Source organism: Cololabis saira, chromosome 22 (genome assembly GCF_033807715.1).
Source record: "Cololabis saira isolate AMF1-May2022 chromosome 22, fColSai1.1, whole genome shotgun sequence".
Classification (NCBI taxonomy): domain Eukaryota; kingdom Metazoa; phylum Chordata; class Actinopteri; order Beloniformes; family Belonidae; genus Cololabis; species Cololabis saira.
In genome coordinates, this window is record NC_084608.1 from 16,978,760 (window position 1) to 16,994,432 (window position 15,673).

General features: G+C 42.8%; 1 protein-coding gene across 2 annotated transcripts in view; it reads right to left on the reverse strand.

Annotated features, from left to right (window-relative positions):
* sulf1 (sulfatase 1) overlaps nt 1-14,849 on the reverse strand; it is a 37,059-nt gene extending 22,210 nt beyond the window's left edge. Inside the window, exon 1 of one of the 2 annotated variants that reach the window (XM_061712946.1) lies at nt 14,558-14,849. The gene's annotated coding sequence lies outside the window, so the exon portion shown is untranslated. The remainder of the gene's footprint in view (nt 1-14,557) is intronic. The other variant, XM_061712945.1, reaches the window with a different exon arrangement.
* Between the last annotated feature and the right edge of the window lie 824 nt (nt 14,850-15,673).

Here is a 15,673-nt window from a genome sequence, read left to right on the forward strand (position 1 = left end):
AAGCAATTCGCTTGAGACGAATTGAGTACATCATGTTACAAATCATTCAAAGTCAGCAGTTTATTAATTAACAGAAACGCCAGGAAAGATTCTTTGGAGATTTAGTGCTTGATGGTCCACCAAGAAAAACTCACCAAACAGTTCAATCATGTTTTGAATCAACATAAACTCCAGTAATATTGTAAATTACCCCAGCTTACTTTATCCTGACCTGAACTTGTTAAAGAGACACACACAGAAGCACCACTACATCACAGCAACAAATTAAAACAACTGCAACTGAGCTGTGAATGTCTAGACACAGAGCTCACCTCAGAGAATCCCACGAGTGTCATTTTTGTGTAGTTTTTCTCACAATATCCTAGAACTTTCTCCTGCTTTTTCACCCTCTCCTTCTTAGCACACACTCACACATGGAAACTCCATCTCTAATGCAGAGCTGTTGTTCAGCTAGCAGGGCTGAGATCACCGTATTGGCTGCCTGCTCTCTAACACCCACAGCTGCTCCCCTGTGGGAGCCAATCGGGGCTCACCTTCCACTTGCCACTCAAACATCACCCCCCCAAGTGTGTCAATGATAGAGAGCCACTGGGGGAGGGAGTTGAGCCATGGGAGGCGGAGAAGTGGCTCTGCATTATTAACCTCAGTGCCACTGGCACCAATCACAGATGACCACTGAGTCATCACAAAAGTTTGGAGCTTCAGTCTCACAAAGTCATGGTTGATCATGCAAACCTGAACTCTCAAGACTGATATGTAGGGCTGGGTGATATATCGAGATTTTAATATATATCGATATATTTTCAAACGCGATATGGTACGAGACAATATCGTTTATATCGATTTAAAAAAATAAAATAAATAAATAATTTTTTTTTTTTTTTTTTTTTTTATTTTGATATAGCTTATTTTGTGACAAATTGACTTGAATGTTTTATTTGAGGTTTGCACAAATGTTTTGTTATTTGCACAACTGTCAACCTCAGTGGACAAGTCTGCCTGTTACTGTCTACATTGTATTAATTGCACAGTGTATTTTAATTTAATTGTTATGCAGGAAAGGGATATTTGTTTTATTTTATTCAAGAAGCATTTTTATTCTATATATGCAGGCAGTTTATTTTTATTTCATTTGTTTTATACATTTTGATATTGTGCAGATCTCTGTTAATAAAGGTACCTGTGTGACATTTGGCACGAGGCTTTGTATTAAAACTGACAGTTTTTTTAAGGGTTTGCCTCAGAAAAAAATGAAGCTAACAGAGATGCTATGCTATAATGCTTTGGGGGAAACCCCAATTATGGCACAGAAAAAATATCGAGATATATATCGAGTATCGCCATTTAGCTAGAAAATATCGAGATATGACTTTTGGTCCATATCGCCCAGCCCTACTGATATGTAAAGAATTTAGTCATGAAGAGGGGTTTAATTACCTGAAACAAGAAGATTAGACAACTGTTGTATCGTAAAAGGTAACTGAAAATGCGGAGATGATATCAATTAGGAGGTAACTCCCAGGAACAATAACATATCTGAAAGAAAGGCTTATGGCTGTGAAATGAACCATGAAGCAGGGATAATGAATCCTCCCTCACAGATTGAGACGGAGTGCCTTATGGCCAGAAATCCTACTAAGTGGCACCACACTGCTGTCGATTCTGAGTTAATGGGCTGAAAACAAATGGCAGGTCTGTGACACCTGGAACTGGCCGTACCCCACTGGGGGACTCCGCTCTCACCGGCATGTCTACATCCAAGTCAGCAAAGAGACACAACTCTAAACAAACCTAACAGATCTTTTACTGTCCATCCTGGATGGCACTCCGGAATTTCAGCCTCGATATGTTCAACTAATCAGTTACAGGGTTAGAAACCAGTTTGGATCCGTGGCTGCAGCTAATCTCTGCGTGAAGAATGATGATCTTCTTTAGCAGAGAATGACTTTTCATTCTGATGGAAAACTTTTTCTATCTTGCAAAACCTTTTCTACCGAAAGGCCCAACGCGCTACATTGCACAGCAATGTTTTCACAAATATAACTTGTATGTGCGCGCACACCGCACAGGAAAAGCCTGTATCTACAAACTAAAACATCTAGTGATGCATCAAACAGATGGCCCTCCATAAGATTTTATCTTCAGCTCCCAGCACCTATCATCCAATCAAAAACATGGGTAAATAGGTGAAAAACAATCTGAGTAATAACAGGTCTCGTATTGTTTATCTGCTGCTCCTCCGGTAAGATTGAAGATGCGATACGCAGAGTTACAGACAGAGCATTAAAAGCACTACGGTCTGTCCCCCGTTTCAGACGAGCTGTGTCTGTGCAGGCCAGTCAGCCTAGTCATCGTGACAGCCCTGTGCAAACATTGGCGCCGTTTGGACAAACACCCCTCCAGTGCAGGATGGCGGAGAGCACAGAACCTTGCAGTGAATTACACTCGCAACACAAACTACTCTACAAACATTTGCTGGCATGCAAAAACTCATAAGATACTCACACACAATCCTTTCTCCCACAAAAACACAGTCTCTAGCTGTGTGGTTCAAGTCCTCCTACGTAAACGGCAAGACTTCCCAGAAACAATAGACAGAACCCATATCTAGACAGAACTCTTGGCTCTATTTCTGTCAAGCTGTGGAAGACCTGAAATCAGCTCTAAGCCAGTCAGGCGGCGAGAGTAATGTTAGCACCCAGTGCAAATTATATTTGACATGCCAGTGACTCCAAGCAATGGCCTCCTTTTGCAACGTCAAGAAAACAGACAAGAAGGGTCTTTGTGGCGTCTGATTCAAACCTTGTGGTGCTGATGTGGTTAGCTACAGTAGCATCAGTACCGATACTGTCTAAAATGCAGAAAAAAGCCAATGGGATGACGGCAGTAGATACTGAATGTAAAAATGACACTCCTGCCTTCCTTTGGGCATCAAATCATAGCCTTCTTCCACTTGAATCAGTTTTTCTCATGAAGACATATGAAGTTTTGTTAAAAATAACACGAGTTCTAGCAGTTTCATATGTTGGATCATTTGATAGTTATCCATCTCAGAGTGAGCTGATGTGAAAGTAAATAAAGTATTCATCCAGATCACATGCTCAGTCCCCTCACTTCCTCATGTTAAAGCGACTTACAAGGTTCCCATATATGTACTAGTTTCTGAAGCGTATCCTCTGCCCGCCGAGGGCAAGTTAACCAAAGCCAAATTATGTGTTTGTGTATGCAAACCAGGCCAAGTAAAGTCGATTATGAGTGTGATAAAGCTCGGGAAGGAAATGCAAAGCAAAGTGACAAGACCGCTATAAAGAGATAAGTGGTGGCTGTTTATAAAGACCAGACTCTGCCAGCGAGGACAGCTGCTTGCCGCTTCCAATAAAATCACAAGAAGTACCCCCACAGCAATCTTCGCCGTAGACAAGTCAAGTGGTTATATGACGGAAAGTGACTGGACTATTATGACTCTATCATCGGTGCTCGGCAGCTTTAGAGCGGAGGACTGCATCGGGACGGGGATCCCACAGGTACAGCTATATTGTTGCTACAAGTGGAAGCTTGCAGTCAAAAATACAAAGTGTTCCTCCTGGTGTGGCACCAGCTCAGGTATTTACAGTTTTAACCACAATGACGACATTAACAAATCTGAGTTGAGACAAAAATTAAAGCAGAATTTTATAGTAAAAAACTGAGCTAGGCGAGTCCTGTGTCGCATGAATAAAGATAATGGAAAACAAAGATGGTCCAAACATTAATGTAACTACTATGTGAATAGACACACACCCAATTCACCTAAAGTACATTTGTCATGGATGTGACATCTAGCTAAGGAGACCTAAGCCACCTCTCCCACTAGGTTTTAAGCATGTTTATTTCAACGTCTGGTGTTTTCAGAGTCGGCGGAGAAGGCCTCACTTTTTGAGTCATCCCCAGTGGTCAATTGAGGAACTCCATGTTTATATTCCAAGATCAAGTTAGTCTTGGAAACCTGGATAGAGCAACTTGGTACAGACACCAATTTCTGCAATAGTTGACACAGCTCAGGTTTTCTTTTCACCAATATATGTTTAGTGAGAGTATTGTTTCAAACCAAGGCCCTTTAACCATCCCTGGTGTGTGGTTTTACTTAAAGGTCAAAGAAAATACACCAGCCTCATTATGTTAGAATATCAGAAACTGTGGTCCACCACAGCCTACAAAATATGGAGTAATACTTCTGTGGGAGGTAAATAGTAGATACTGGATGAAACTGTAGTTTGTGTTTATTGTATCAGTCAGCACAGTGAGAATAAACTTACTGCTATTGTCCATTTGTAAATATTTTATCATTTCATTTTTTTTCAACCTTGAAACACAGTACTTTGGATTTACAAACTTTATCACAGATGACAAGCAGCAGGTGAGGAATCCCGCCCATGCAGGGTGAATTGCTGTATGTATTCAGGTCTATAGAGATTTTAGTGAAAAAAAAAAAAAAAAAAAATATGAAAGTCATTGCATCGCTGGCTTCTGAATGTAATTTCGGTTATCGCCACTGCTCCCAACTTCCCTCCAGCTTCCGAGTTTACAGTGTGTGCAGGAGGCCAGTTTTACGAACCCTTGGAGAAAGCACAGAATAATGTTTCCTGTCATTCTCATGAACTCATCATTCTGAAAGAGTCATTTATTTATGTCATATAGCCTGATACGAGTTTAGCAGATGTCTTTCATACATCTGTGGAGCAGACAAGAGGTCTTTATCCCTGGACAGAGCCAGAGGACTAGGGAACACATTGTTTCTGCCTCCTCATTGTTTCGGGGGATTAGCACTAATGACCCCTTAAATGAGGCCGTACTGTACTCATCATGGCTAAGCTGCAGGAAGAATATTGGGGTTGGATGGGAAGAACGTAACATGCCCAGGGGTTCAAAGGACTGAAACAAAAAGGCCACTATGAAGTTTTTCAGACACACAGCTGCCAGATACATAAAAGATATGCAATTTTCAGATTAATGGACATCAACACTAGGGGCTTTTAGTGCACCTCAACACCCTGCTAATCTTTTCTTTCATGATAGCCAAGCTTTTTTTTTCCCCTCTCTTCTTTAATTGTGAAAAACAGCTCTCTCCGTAACTTTGCTGGGGAACGTGTAGCATTGCTCAGTGATTTGGTATGGCTATGTGCACAGCTGTGCTTTGAGCACAGAGAGAAGCTCAACATAATAGAGCTGTTGCTTGTGTAACCATGCAGGGCAGAGTACTTTTGGCTGGTTGGCAGTTGTGCCCTCGAGTTAGGGCCTCAAACCACACACTCCGCTGCGCCCTGACCCTCTTCCGACCCAAGTGGCGATATGGCTTTGATGGTGGCTTGTTTAACCTAACCTCAGCAACCCGAGGCTACCCACACACGGGGTTAAGAGGGCGGAAGAAATGAGTGGCAGGGGCTCAAAACAGAGGTAGGAAAGCAACTGAAGTCTTGTAAAAGGTCTGGCTGTGATTGCTCTGCATTTTTATTTCAGAAATGGCAAATAGGCAACATCTGGCTTAGGTTTTGTTCAGTCAGCAGTGACAGTGTATACATTTATCAGCTGTCACTGAAAAACAGCAGAAGCAACATAAAAGAGTGCTCATGTAAAAACACGGAATGACTACCATTAATTCATGCAACTTTTATAGGAAGATGTTTGTCTACCACTATATAGTATGTCTCCCCAGAAAACTGGATTGCGTTCAACTTAATATAAGAGTTTGGAGGTGAAGGGGTTCATGTTCCCAAAACAAGATGCAGGTCGAACCCAAACCAGATGCTCTTCCAAAGTAAATCAGTTCTTTATAAAAGGACTTGCTATTAAGCACGTCAGATGTTGCTTTATTCGAGTCTCTCTTTGCCCAGAGAGCTCAGTTGCAAAAAAAGAAGATTTACAGTCCAGTGGCATAGTTTAAATTCTGTAGGCTGTTCTGTGACTATGATCCGCGGATCTTGTGATAACAATGCAGTCTTTCAGTCTGTTATGGGAGAGTTCAGGAAAGCAGGAAACAGAAATTATGGATTAGGGATTATAGTGCATGTTAAGGTGAAAGCGGATCTCAGAATCTGTAGGGTAGATAAAGTCTGGAGAACAACCTTCTCCTATTTGTTTTGGACCTGCAACATGTCTACACCCCCCCACCACCGTCCAACCCAAGAGAATCTTGCTGGTCTTGCAGTCATGAGGGATTCGGAGGGCACTTTCCACCGAGGAGGGTCTGTGTCAGGCCAAGGCTGCACATTGTTCCAACAAGACCGGCCTGTTGGCCCCACAAGCCGACTGAAGGAAAGCTCTGTCTCTGTGCATTTACTTGGCTGTGGGTAGGCACTGGGAAAAGGCTCAAACCTGGGTGCTTTCAGACTCTTAACGCCACTGATTTGTTTGACCAAATTGGTTTCAGAATTCCAGTGAGAAAACCAAATACAAGATGGTTGGGAGAGATCACTGGCTCCCTGTTGCTGCATGTTTATCACTACACAACTTTTATTTTGACAGGCAGGGTCTTATCAAGGTTTAACGTATAAAACAGAGATGTTTAAGCTCCCACTTTGACAGGCTTTCAGTATATTTGGACTGCGGTGCAGGAGCAGAAGTCAAGCTTGGATTCAGCTGAACGTTAACCCAGAGTGAGCACATTTGCGAGTCTTAGAAAAATCCCCTCGTGTTTATTTCAAACTTGATAAGGGACTCTTTGTAGTGCCAAAGCTGCCAGGCCACCCCATCCATATTCTGACTCCATCTTTGTGAATTATTAGACGAATCATAGTTTAATATACTTCAAAGTGAGCCAGACCTGCAGGCCAACAGGCAGCCATGTAGAAATCATGTGGGGCTTTCGAGCCCCTCAGGGGGAAAAAAATAGAAAAAAGCACAAAGGGTCATTCAAAAATAAAGGAAGCGGTATGAATTGTATGTGCGAATGTGTTCCTGGCCTGAATGTGGTGTGTGTTAAAGATATCTCAGCATCCACTCAACCACATACACTCACAATGATGAGGACCGTCACAGTAAAATCACTAGTGTTAAATTAACATTAGACAGTGTCTGTATGTGCCCACTCTTCTTAGTGGAGTTTTCACACCGTGTGGTGTAAAAGTCAAACTTTCAGAGTAGAATTCATTAAGTTATAATTTATATTTTGAGCATGACATGCAGTGTTAAATTTACCATGGTAAATGACTGAAAAATGACAGAATTTTGCTCTAAAAGTTTTGCTTTTACACTAAACAGTGTTAAAATAACACCAAGAAGAGTGGGTACAAATAGACACTAGTCTAGTGTTGATTTAACACTGGTGATTTTACTGTGTTGATAAAAGATTAGAGACCATTTGTTTAAGATTAGCCCATAAAAGAGGAGTTATTGCCATTTTCACCAAAGAGAACAAAGGAGACTTCAACAAAAACCCCGTATCTCCACATCGCTGAGTAAATCTGAGATTACTGAAAGCAACAGAAGATTCTGACTCAACCAGGAGCCTTCAAGAGGAAAAAACGGGTCGGAAAAGGGGGTGTCAGATGAATAAGAGAACAAACAAAAACGTAACCACTTTTTAGATTTATGGTGTGATATGAAGACATGAAATCAGCCGCCCCGGTTATACGATATGAGCCTACAGCAAGCGCTTTCTCGTTAAACCTTTTCTAAGCTATGGATGGAAACCATTAGCGCCAGACAACCTCAGATGAATAAAATACATTTTATAAATATATGCCTCCAGCCACTTTTCTTGTCAACCCACGCTTTATCAGAAACACTCTATCAGGCTGCAGGAGCCCCACAGAAAGCCGGAGCAAATCAGAGCAAAGTATACCACTCGCTCATGGGTGGCTTTCTTGTCTCTTTGACGTGTCAAACATACCCCAGACAAATCACTCCCTTTACCACAAGAGAGAGCTATGGCAAATTGCTTCAACGGGTTTCCACTGAGGTAATTGTCAGGAATAAAGAGACTGACTTCTTTTCCATGAAATCATTAACGTGGTGGCACAGAGAGAGGGACTGGAAGAGCCAAGTCACCAGGTTCTTTTTGTTCACTGCCAACTGACATGAGCTGGATGATTGAATTCTTTTTCTTGCAAAACAATCGCACTGATAAAGAGAAACTAGTCCGGGTTCAGTTTGAACACTGCAAGGAAAGAAATCCAAGGAAAGACCGCTCTCTGTGAACACTAGCTCCGTTAGCCACAAAATAAATAAGTGGAATATATATTAAAAAGGCATTGATCCTTGTGTGCAGCCTGGCTACAGCTGGTGGAGACTGGTATTAGTTATTTTTGTATTGCTTGTCAGGTTTTAGTTGTCACAGTCATTCTGAGAGTGGACCTGAATTCTACCATCAGTTGGCAACATCTCACCGTCCCAGTGAAGTTTCTATCTGCAGTGTTTGCGGCCATGCTCGCACCCGGTTATACCTGTGTACATTGTTAATTCAGACTTCACTATTTTACTACCTCACAAGGTGGACCAGAGCTGTAACAGTAGTGTTGTTGTTCTTGTTCTCTCCTCTTTCCTGTCCTCTAAAAACCACCGACCTGTCGAGGCCGCCCCCGACCCCTCCTGTGTCTGGTTCTACCGGAGTTTTCTTCCAGTTAAAACTGAATTTTGTCTTCCTACAGTCGCCTTGTGCTTTTTCAGGATTGGGGATTGTATTAAAAGGTCTTGATGCAATCTGTTGGGTTCCTTAGGTAAGTGATTCTTATTATATTACCTAGTGTTTTGTTTTTTAAATTGGACTAGTATGGAATGGGTTGAATTTTATTTTTAAAGAAGCTTGAGCATAATTTAATTGAATAAAATGAGCAGGAAATTTGCTTCTGTGCAATTTACACAGCACAGCTGAGCAGGATAAAGACACTACAGAGGTGGAATGCGACATTAGGAGGATAAAAAGTGATTTTCATGCATTTGATATCAAGTTCAAACTGGTCTTCATATTTTGAATGATATTAACCATTGAATACAATAAAAAAATGATTCGAATATGCTGCGATCCATTTTTCTCCAAAGCCAAAAGTCAGAATTTGTAATTGACACTCAAGTTGCTCACGCTCTGGTTGCAAGATTAAAACAGCAGCGCAAAGTTACTTTGCCTGATTTTTGCTGATATTAAGTACAGATGATTGCTGCAGCCAGGAAATGCTTCATAAGCTAATAAAAGAGAAAGCAAATGGTAATCAAGCAAATTCAAACTGAAGTGAAACTGACATTTTAATGTAATCAAAAGTTATTTGTGCTGCTTTAAACCATTCACTAAAACATGTACGGCCTGCCTGAAACTTTCCAAACTTCGCACTAATGTAAGAATATTGTATGCAGCATTTAGCACAAACAGCATAGTTAAATAAATTCTGCAGAAAAAGTCAGTTGTTCACGGTGAGGAGGTAGCGGTTAAGTCGGCAAGCACCTGATAAGCATGATAGTACTGCTGACACGTGAAACTTAACACCCCTAAAATGTGGAGCATGTGTGGGCATATTCTCTGGGAACTTTAGACAAACACGGACCCTGAGAACCAAGCCTTGTGACCCTGGATGCCATAAACAAACGGCTTCATGACTGTGACACACTAACATGATACTGCTCATAAAAATGCATATTTGTCCAATTGCACCTGTGCCTATTTGGCGCCCCCCCCCCCCCTCCATGCCTGTGGGCACATATGCATGAGCGGCTTTGGATGCCCCGAGCAAGAAACAGAATCAGCCAGACTTGAGCACAGACAGACACGTAACCTGTAATTTGTGCATGGGGATCTATGCTCTCCATTGCCTCTGGCTCTGTGTGTGGCTTTCCAAAGCATGCAGTAAAGTCATTTGTAATTCAATTAACTCTATACTATTCCAGAGCTTCGTGCGCTGTAAAATGCATAAAGTCTGCATAAAGCCCGATTATCTGAGAGAGTACAAAACAGGATGCTTACCCATCCATACGTTTCCATTCCCTTGCATGTATAGGCTACTAAGAAGAATGCCCTTAATGCATCAACTCAACATGTTGGTAAGACATTAGCCGTTAGCAGTTTGAGAAAAGCAAAGTGGAGAAAAAGCTAGACCTCCTCCCTGTAAACAAAGTTTCTGTTCAAAGATACAGCCGCTCTACTTCCACATGGCCAAGTCGGGCTGATCAAGTGAGGGCAAACAGGACTCCAGGCTACCAGAAGCACATGGCCAAGTCCACACTTATGAGCACTAGTGCGTGTACGTACACTTACACACACACACACACAAGCAGAGGAGGGGAGTGCCGGCAGAGGCTAAATGTGTTTGCCCGCTCCGGGGGAGACGGAAAGAAAGGGAGCAGAAGAGCTGAAACAAACGCATGCTGGCTTCTATTAGTGGAGCTGTGCAGCGGGATAGAGGGGTGAGGAAACATATTCATTCCTTCAACACCCCTCCACCCCCTCACCTCCATCCTTTCTCATCCCTCCTACCCTCCCACCCCATTATCTCCATTCTGGAAAGGCGGTGGATGAAAGGGACAACCCCCCAGTGGCAGCACTTCTCTTTCCAAACTTGCGCCGACGCATTCTGACGGCTGCTTAATTGTACGTGATACAAGCCGGTTCCTTTCTCTTTCAAATCTAAAACAGATTGCTTCTCCCTGGGGAGGGGATTATTGGACAAGAGACACGACAAAGCAGGCACAGTCCAGGCCCCTGGGAGCTGGAGGACAGAGGGGGGTACGCTTGTGGTCGGTGTGCGTGTATAGCGTTTCAGCTACACATGCCGATACTAAAAAGAGTTTATGTCTGTTTATGAGTGTCAAACGCAAGCATATGTGTCCGTGGGTGTTTATGTACATGACTCAACCTCTATTCACTTCATCACAACTGGATCTTTTCTGTCCCGTTAAAAAATGTACTTTCACCACTTCTTCATCCCTCCTTCACATCGCACTCCCTTTCATCTTGCCCCTCAACTTTATTTTGGCTCTTCCACTTCCCTTCTTCTCTTCTTGACCCAGGCTTTTCTTTTCACCACTTAAACCCCTGGCTGCATCATTTGAACAAAAAGCTATTCTGGACACAACAGAAACAGCTTTGAAATCCCATCTCACTCAAACCTTAGTCTTTAAAGGGCATTTTCTTAGGCACAACAAAGCAGGTCCATATGTCTTGGACCATTAGGTAAGCCTTTGGCTAATGTAAAAACGGGCGAGAAAGAATAGAATTTGTGTTTTTTTTTTTGCAGCTGTTTGTGGTGCGCGTAGGTGCTCCACGAAGAGCTGGAAAATGAAGCATTCCCACCAATGATGAGATGGATGTGATGTTTACATGCCCTGACCTTTCTCACTGCAATGGCAGGCTGAACAAACACACGGGGGAGCTATTGTGAGCTCCCAAATACCTCAAAATAGATCCACGTAGAGCGCATCCGGACATATGTTGCCTGTCCTTGGAGGTGTATCCTCAAAAGCCAATAGCACATTGTATTTTAGGGCTGTTATATGATAGTGGACTGTATGTTATGTAATCATCAAAGGAAAGGAATGAAGGAACGGAGAAAGTGTGTGACTCATCTTAAGATAGCCTTTCTTGACCCGACATAAATAAAAGCATGTCAAATGCTTGCTGTTCAAATCCTGGTTATTAGCAGTGATAATGAGCAGTCTACTCCAGTCTAGAGCTATTATGCAGTCAGGCTAGTATGAGGAATATTATCATTATACCAAAGAAGAAGAAGAAGAAGAAGAAGTGGCAGAGGAGAGGGTGGTCCAGGAAATCATTTCTTAGCAATCTGGCACACAAGTTACAGCTGTTTAGCATCATTTTCTGAATTTTCCAGAAAGAGAAAAGTGAAGGAACATCAGTTTTCAAAGCAAAGATGCTTAATGACAGAAGACAGCATACTTACTAAACCACCATCTGTTGTTTCTGATTAAGTGATATGTATTGCACGCGAATCAAAAAATCATCAGTGATTTAGTTTTTGCAGCAGAAAGAAAAGTAATCTTCAAAATTTTCCATCGTACTGGATCAGGGCAACGGCAGCATAACGACAGATTTAAAACGAGCAAGGTCATTTTAAGTTTGACAAAGCTGGGATAACAAAACCATGTCAAAATGTTTTCAACAGAGCACGAGGGAGAAAAAAGGTGACCTTTCAAAAATACCTGTACGTACCATGAAACTAACGCCAGCTAGTGCTCAGACTAATTTGTGCTAAACGGGATATTTTGGAACATCTAAGCTCCTCTTTATTCTGAAGCTGACTGCTGGCTGCTCCTGTCCCCCCTCTCCCCAGTCCTTATTCTCCATCCAAACTGCCCACAGAGCTGCAGCGCTGGGAGCATTAAGAGCCAGTTGGCAAGTCCTGGCTGACACGGAGCACATATCAGTGCAAATCCACACTAGTGTGTTGGACACCTTCAGATAGAGCACATTAGTGCTAAATGAGTAGGAACTGTCCTCTCTCAGAAAAGAGTAAACATTTTGAAGCTTTCAGTTTGAGACGAGAAGTTAATAGAAGCAAGTATTTGTGCATTTTTTATTTCACTGTATATTACTCTGCCACGAATGCCTTTCGGCTTGTTCATTAGATGTTAGATGGTTGGCAAAGTCGTGATTCACTCTGGCAGCATATTACTCACTAGGTTAAATTATACACACGCACACACTGTTGGTGGTGCTTGCATAAACAGCTAAAACCACAGATGCTGCCTCCTCTTCTTCCCTTACACTCGCTCTCACAGCATCCTCATCACAAGAACAAATTATTACCTATATCCTTCACACGAACACACTAAGGGGTGTTCGAAAGGGGATTCGAACGATGGCAAAGCTGCTACTGGAGCAACGTTTGTCTTGGCAAGCTGTTACCCCCCCCCCCCCAGAATCTAATTATTTGCAGCAGCTGCTTGTGCTCTTGTCTGCAGCACAGCGGAGATAAAAACTCTTTTAGGGATCTCTGAGCTGGCAGGGAGCACTGTGTTTCTCCATGGGTAGGGTACTCAGAATCTGAACTCAAACATGAGGTGGATTAAGGAGACGTTACTTAAAAAGATCTGAGCTAGAGAGTTCTCCCTCATTCACTCTTTAGTACCACCTACTCACAGCGCAGAAAGCACCGAAACGTGAACCAGCCTTTTTTTTAACGTGATTGAGTCCGATACAAACATTCACTCACACTGTAATTTTGTCCTTTAGGGAATCTAGGTCAGAAGGATACATTCTCTGGGTTTTGTGAACCGATGAATGAACACACAGATCAAAACAAAGTAAAGAATGGAGTCAAATCGCTTACTGGGTCCTTTAAATAGGGGGACTTTAATGTTGTGCCACACACAGCTGAAATGACTCTTACTGATAGAATAAAGCGGCAGTTTCAGAGAAGATGGAAACAAGTCCATCTTTAAATTTTTAGAGCCTTGGTCGACAAAGCTCACTTAGTTTTACTCACCAGTGTAACTTTCACATTGTTCTTCATTAATCTGCTCCCCAGCCTATTTCTCCATGAACTAATCCATTCAGTCATTACAATCTGTTGCTGGTGGTGTTAAATACTTCAAGCAACAAGCAGGAAGTGTGGCTGTGGCAGGTTTTTACCAAGGTAAACATAAATTCACACAACAGCAGCTTTCACCCATACAAAGTCCACTCCACGCTGCGGGGCTGCTGTCCGCATTCAGCCCTTCACAGCTGCACACTCTCCATTTACAAACATCTCACACACATGCACGGTGGCTTGTAAATACTTATACATCATAGTGTCACTTTTCCGGGCAAGTTTCTCTTCCCACTTGACTTAAATAGCAAAAAGAGTTTGGATTCCCCAAGTCTCTGCCTCTGCGCTCTGCTTTGACACGTTTCTACAGAAAACGCTCTGCGGCAGCTCATCCATTTAACGTATGCTGACACCATCTGCCACAAGTTCCCTCTGGAAAAGATTTATTTGGAAAAAAAAAAAAGGAACAACCTTATCTTGGCTGAGGTGAACCGATGTTAAATGGCACACTGAGTATTGCGAGTGCTGAAAAAGTACAGTGACTACCTATTGTGGAAACTGCCAAAGACTACAAAAGGAGAACTGATACGAGTTTTCCAGAAGAATTAAGACAGTACAATTCTACTGAATGCCACATTTGACTTTTTTTTTTTTTTTTTAATGACAGCAAAAGTTTACTGTTCACTATCCAAATATTGTGCGTTTAGAAAATGAAAAATAAACAGGTGAATACTTTTGCATTGTGGAAAAAAATGACATTAATGGAATGTGGTGCCCTCTAATCCCTTGAGACGGAGGAATTTGCGACGGAGGGAATTCCTGTCATTCAGAGGGAAAACTATGAAATCCTGCACACACACACACACACTCTCGCACACACAGAGAGAGACAGAGCTGCTGTACAGGCAACAGACTGCCTGCAGAAACAGCGCAGCTCACCACTTCTACAAATCCCTCCTTACAACTTTGACTCCTGTCTGGAAGCTGAGTCAAGCAATCAACCTGGCACACACTTTAAAAACCTGTGGCAAAAGGGTAAAACAAACCAAAAAGAAAGAAAAATAGGAGAAACAAGGCAGATAAAGAGTGAGAAAGTTGTGCTGTACCTGGAAGGCAGGAGAGCAGTGTTGGCTGAGTGAGAGGCAAGGCTAGGATTCCTCTCTGGGTTTTATCCTCACGTTCTTCACCGGATCTCCTTCTACTCATAGAGGGGTTTGTGTCTTGGCGCTGGGATTTTAGCTTCAAGAGTAAAGGAGGAGGAGGAGGAGGAGGGGGGACCACACAGCTCCTGGAAGACAACCTCTCTCCTCTAATCCCCTCTCCGATGTGATGACACTCTCTAACCTCGACCATCTGTTGAAACACGTCCCGAAGAAGTCAGCACCACGCTGTGTCAAGAACCCCACTCTGCTGCCCAATCACGGACTGGCTGCTGGGTGGCTCCTGCTGCCAGGAGGCAGGGACAAGGACACAGCACACACACACACACACACACACACACACACACGCCGCCACCCCCGTCCCACACAGACACTATGAAACGAGAGGAAGAAAACCCCCAGTCATCGTAACCTGAGAGGCAGCGTGTAGGACAGGAAGAGCGAGAGGAGTGGAAACGGGAGGAATAGGAGGGGAGCAAGAGCGGGAGAAAGAGCGCATATTTAAGTGCTGACAGCAGAGGGAGGAAAAGATGGAGAAACGCCATTTGTTTTCTTAAGATTTACCTTTTCACACTCAAACACACAAACTACTTCAACCTCACTACGTTGACCTTTGCCCTCCCACTCCTTCTCCCCGCATCCACAGTCTATGTGGTCTAAAGAATACAACTTAAAAAAAAAAAAAAAGCAATAAAAATCTGAATTGGCTCCATGGTGGGAATGCCGTTGGCACTAAACTGTTACATCTGCAGGCACAGGGGCACTCGCACCTCAGCGTGATAAATCCTTACAGTCCCCCGGCTGCATTCCTGCCGCTCACCACCCATTGCCTCAAGTTAGAAAAGAGGACAGAGGGGAAGACACTAAAATTACAAAGCTAAGGAAAGAGTAAGATAAAGAGACACATTGATAAGAGGGGGTCTGGGTTTATGGCAAGATGGAAGGGGATTGATAAAATACTCAGCATGTACCATCAGGGCCATTACGGCTGCATTTCCTGAACAAATCAACGTATTTTCAGCCCATTCATGCAAAACACCAGGAACATTAGGTGAGAAAGGC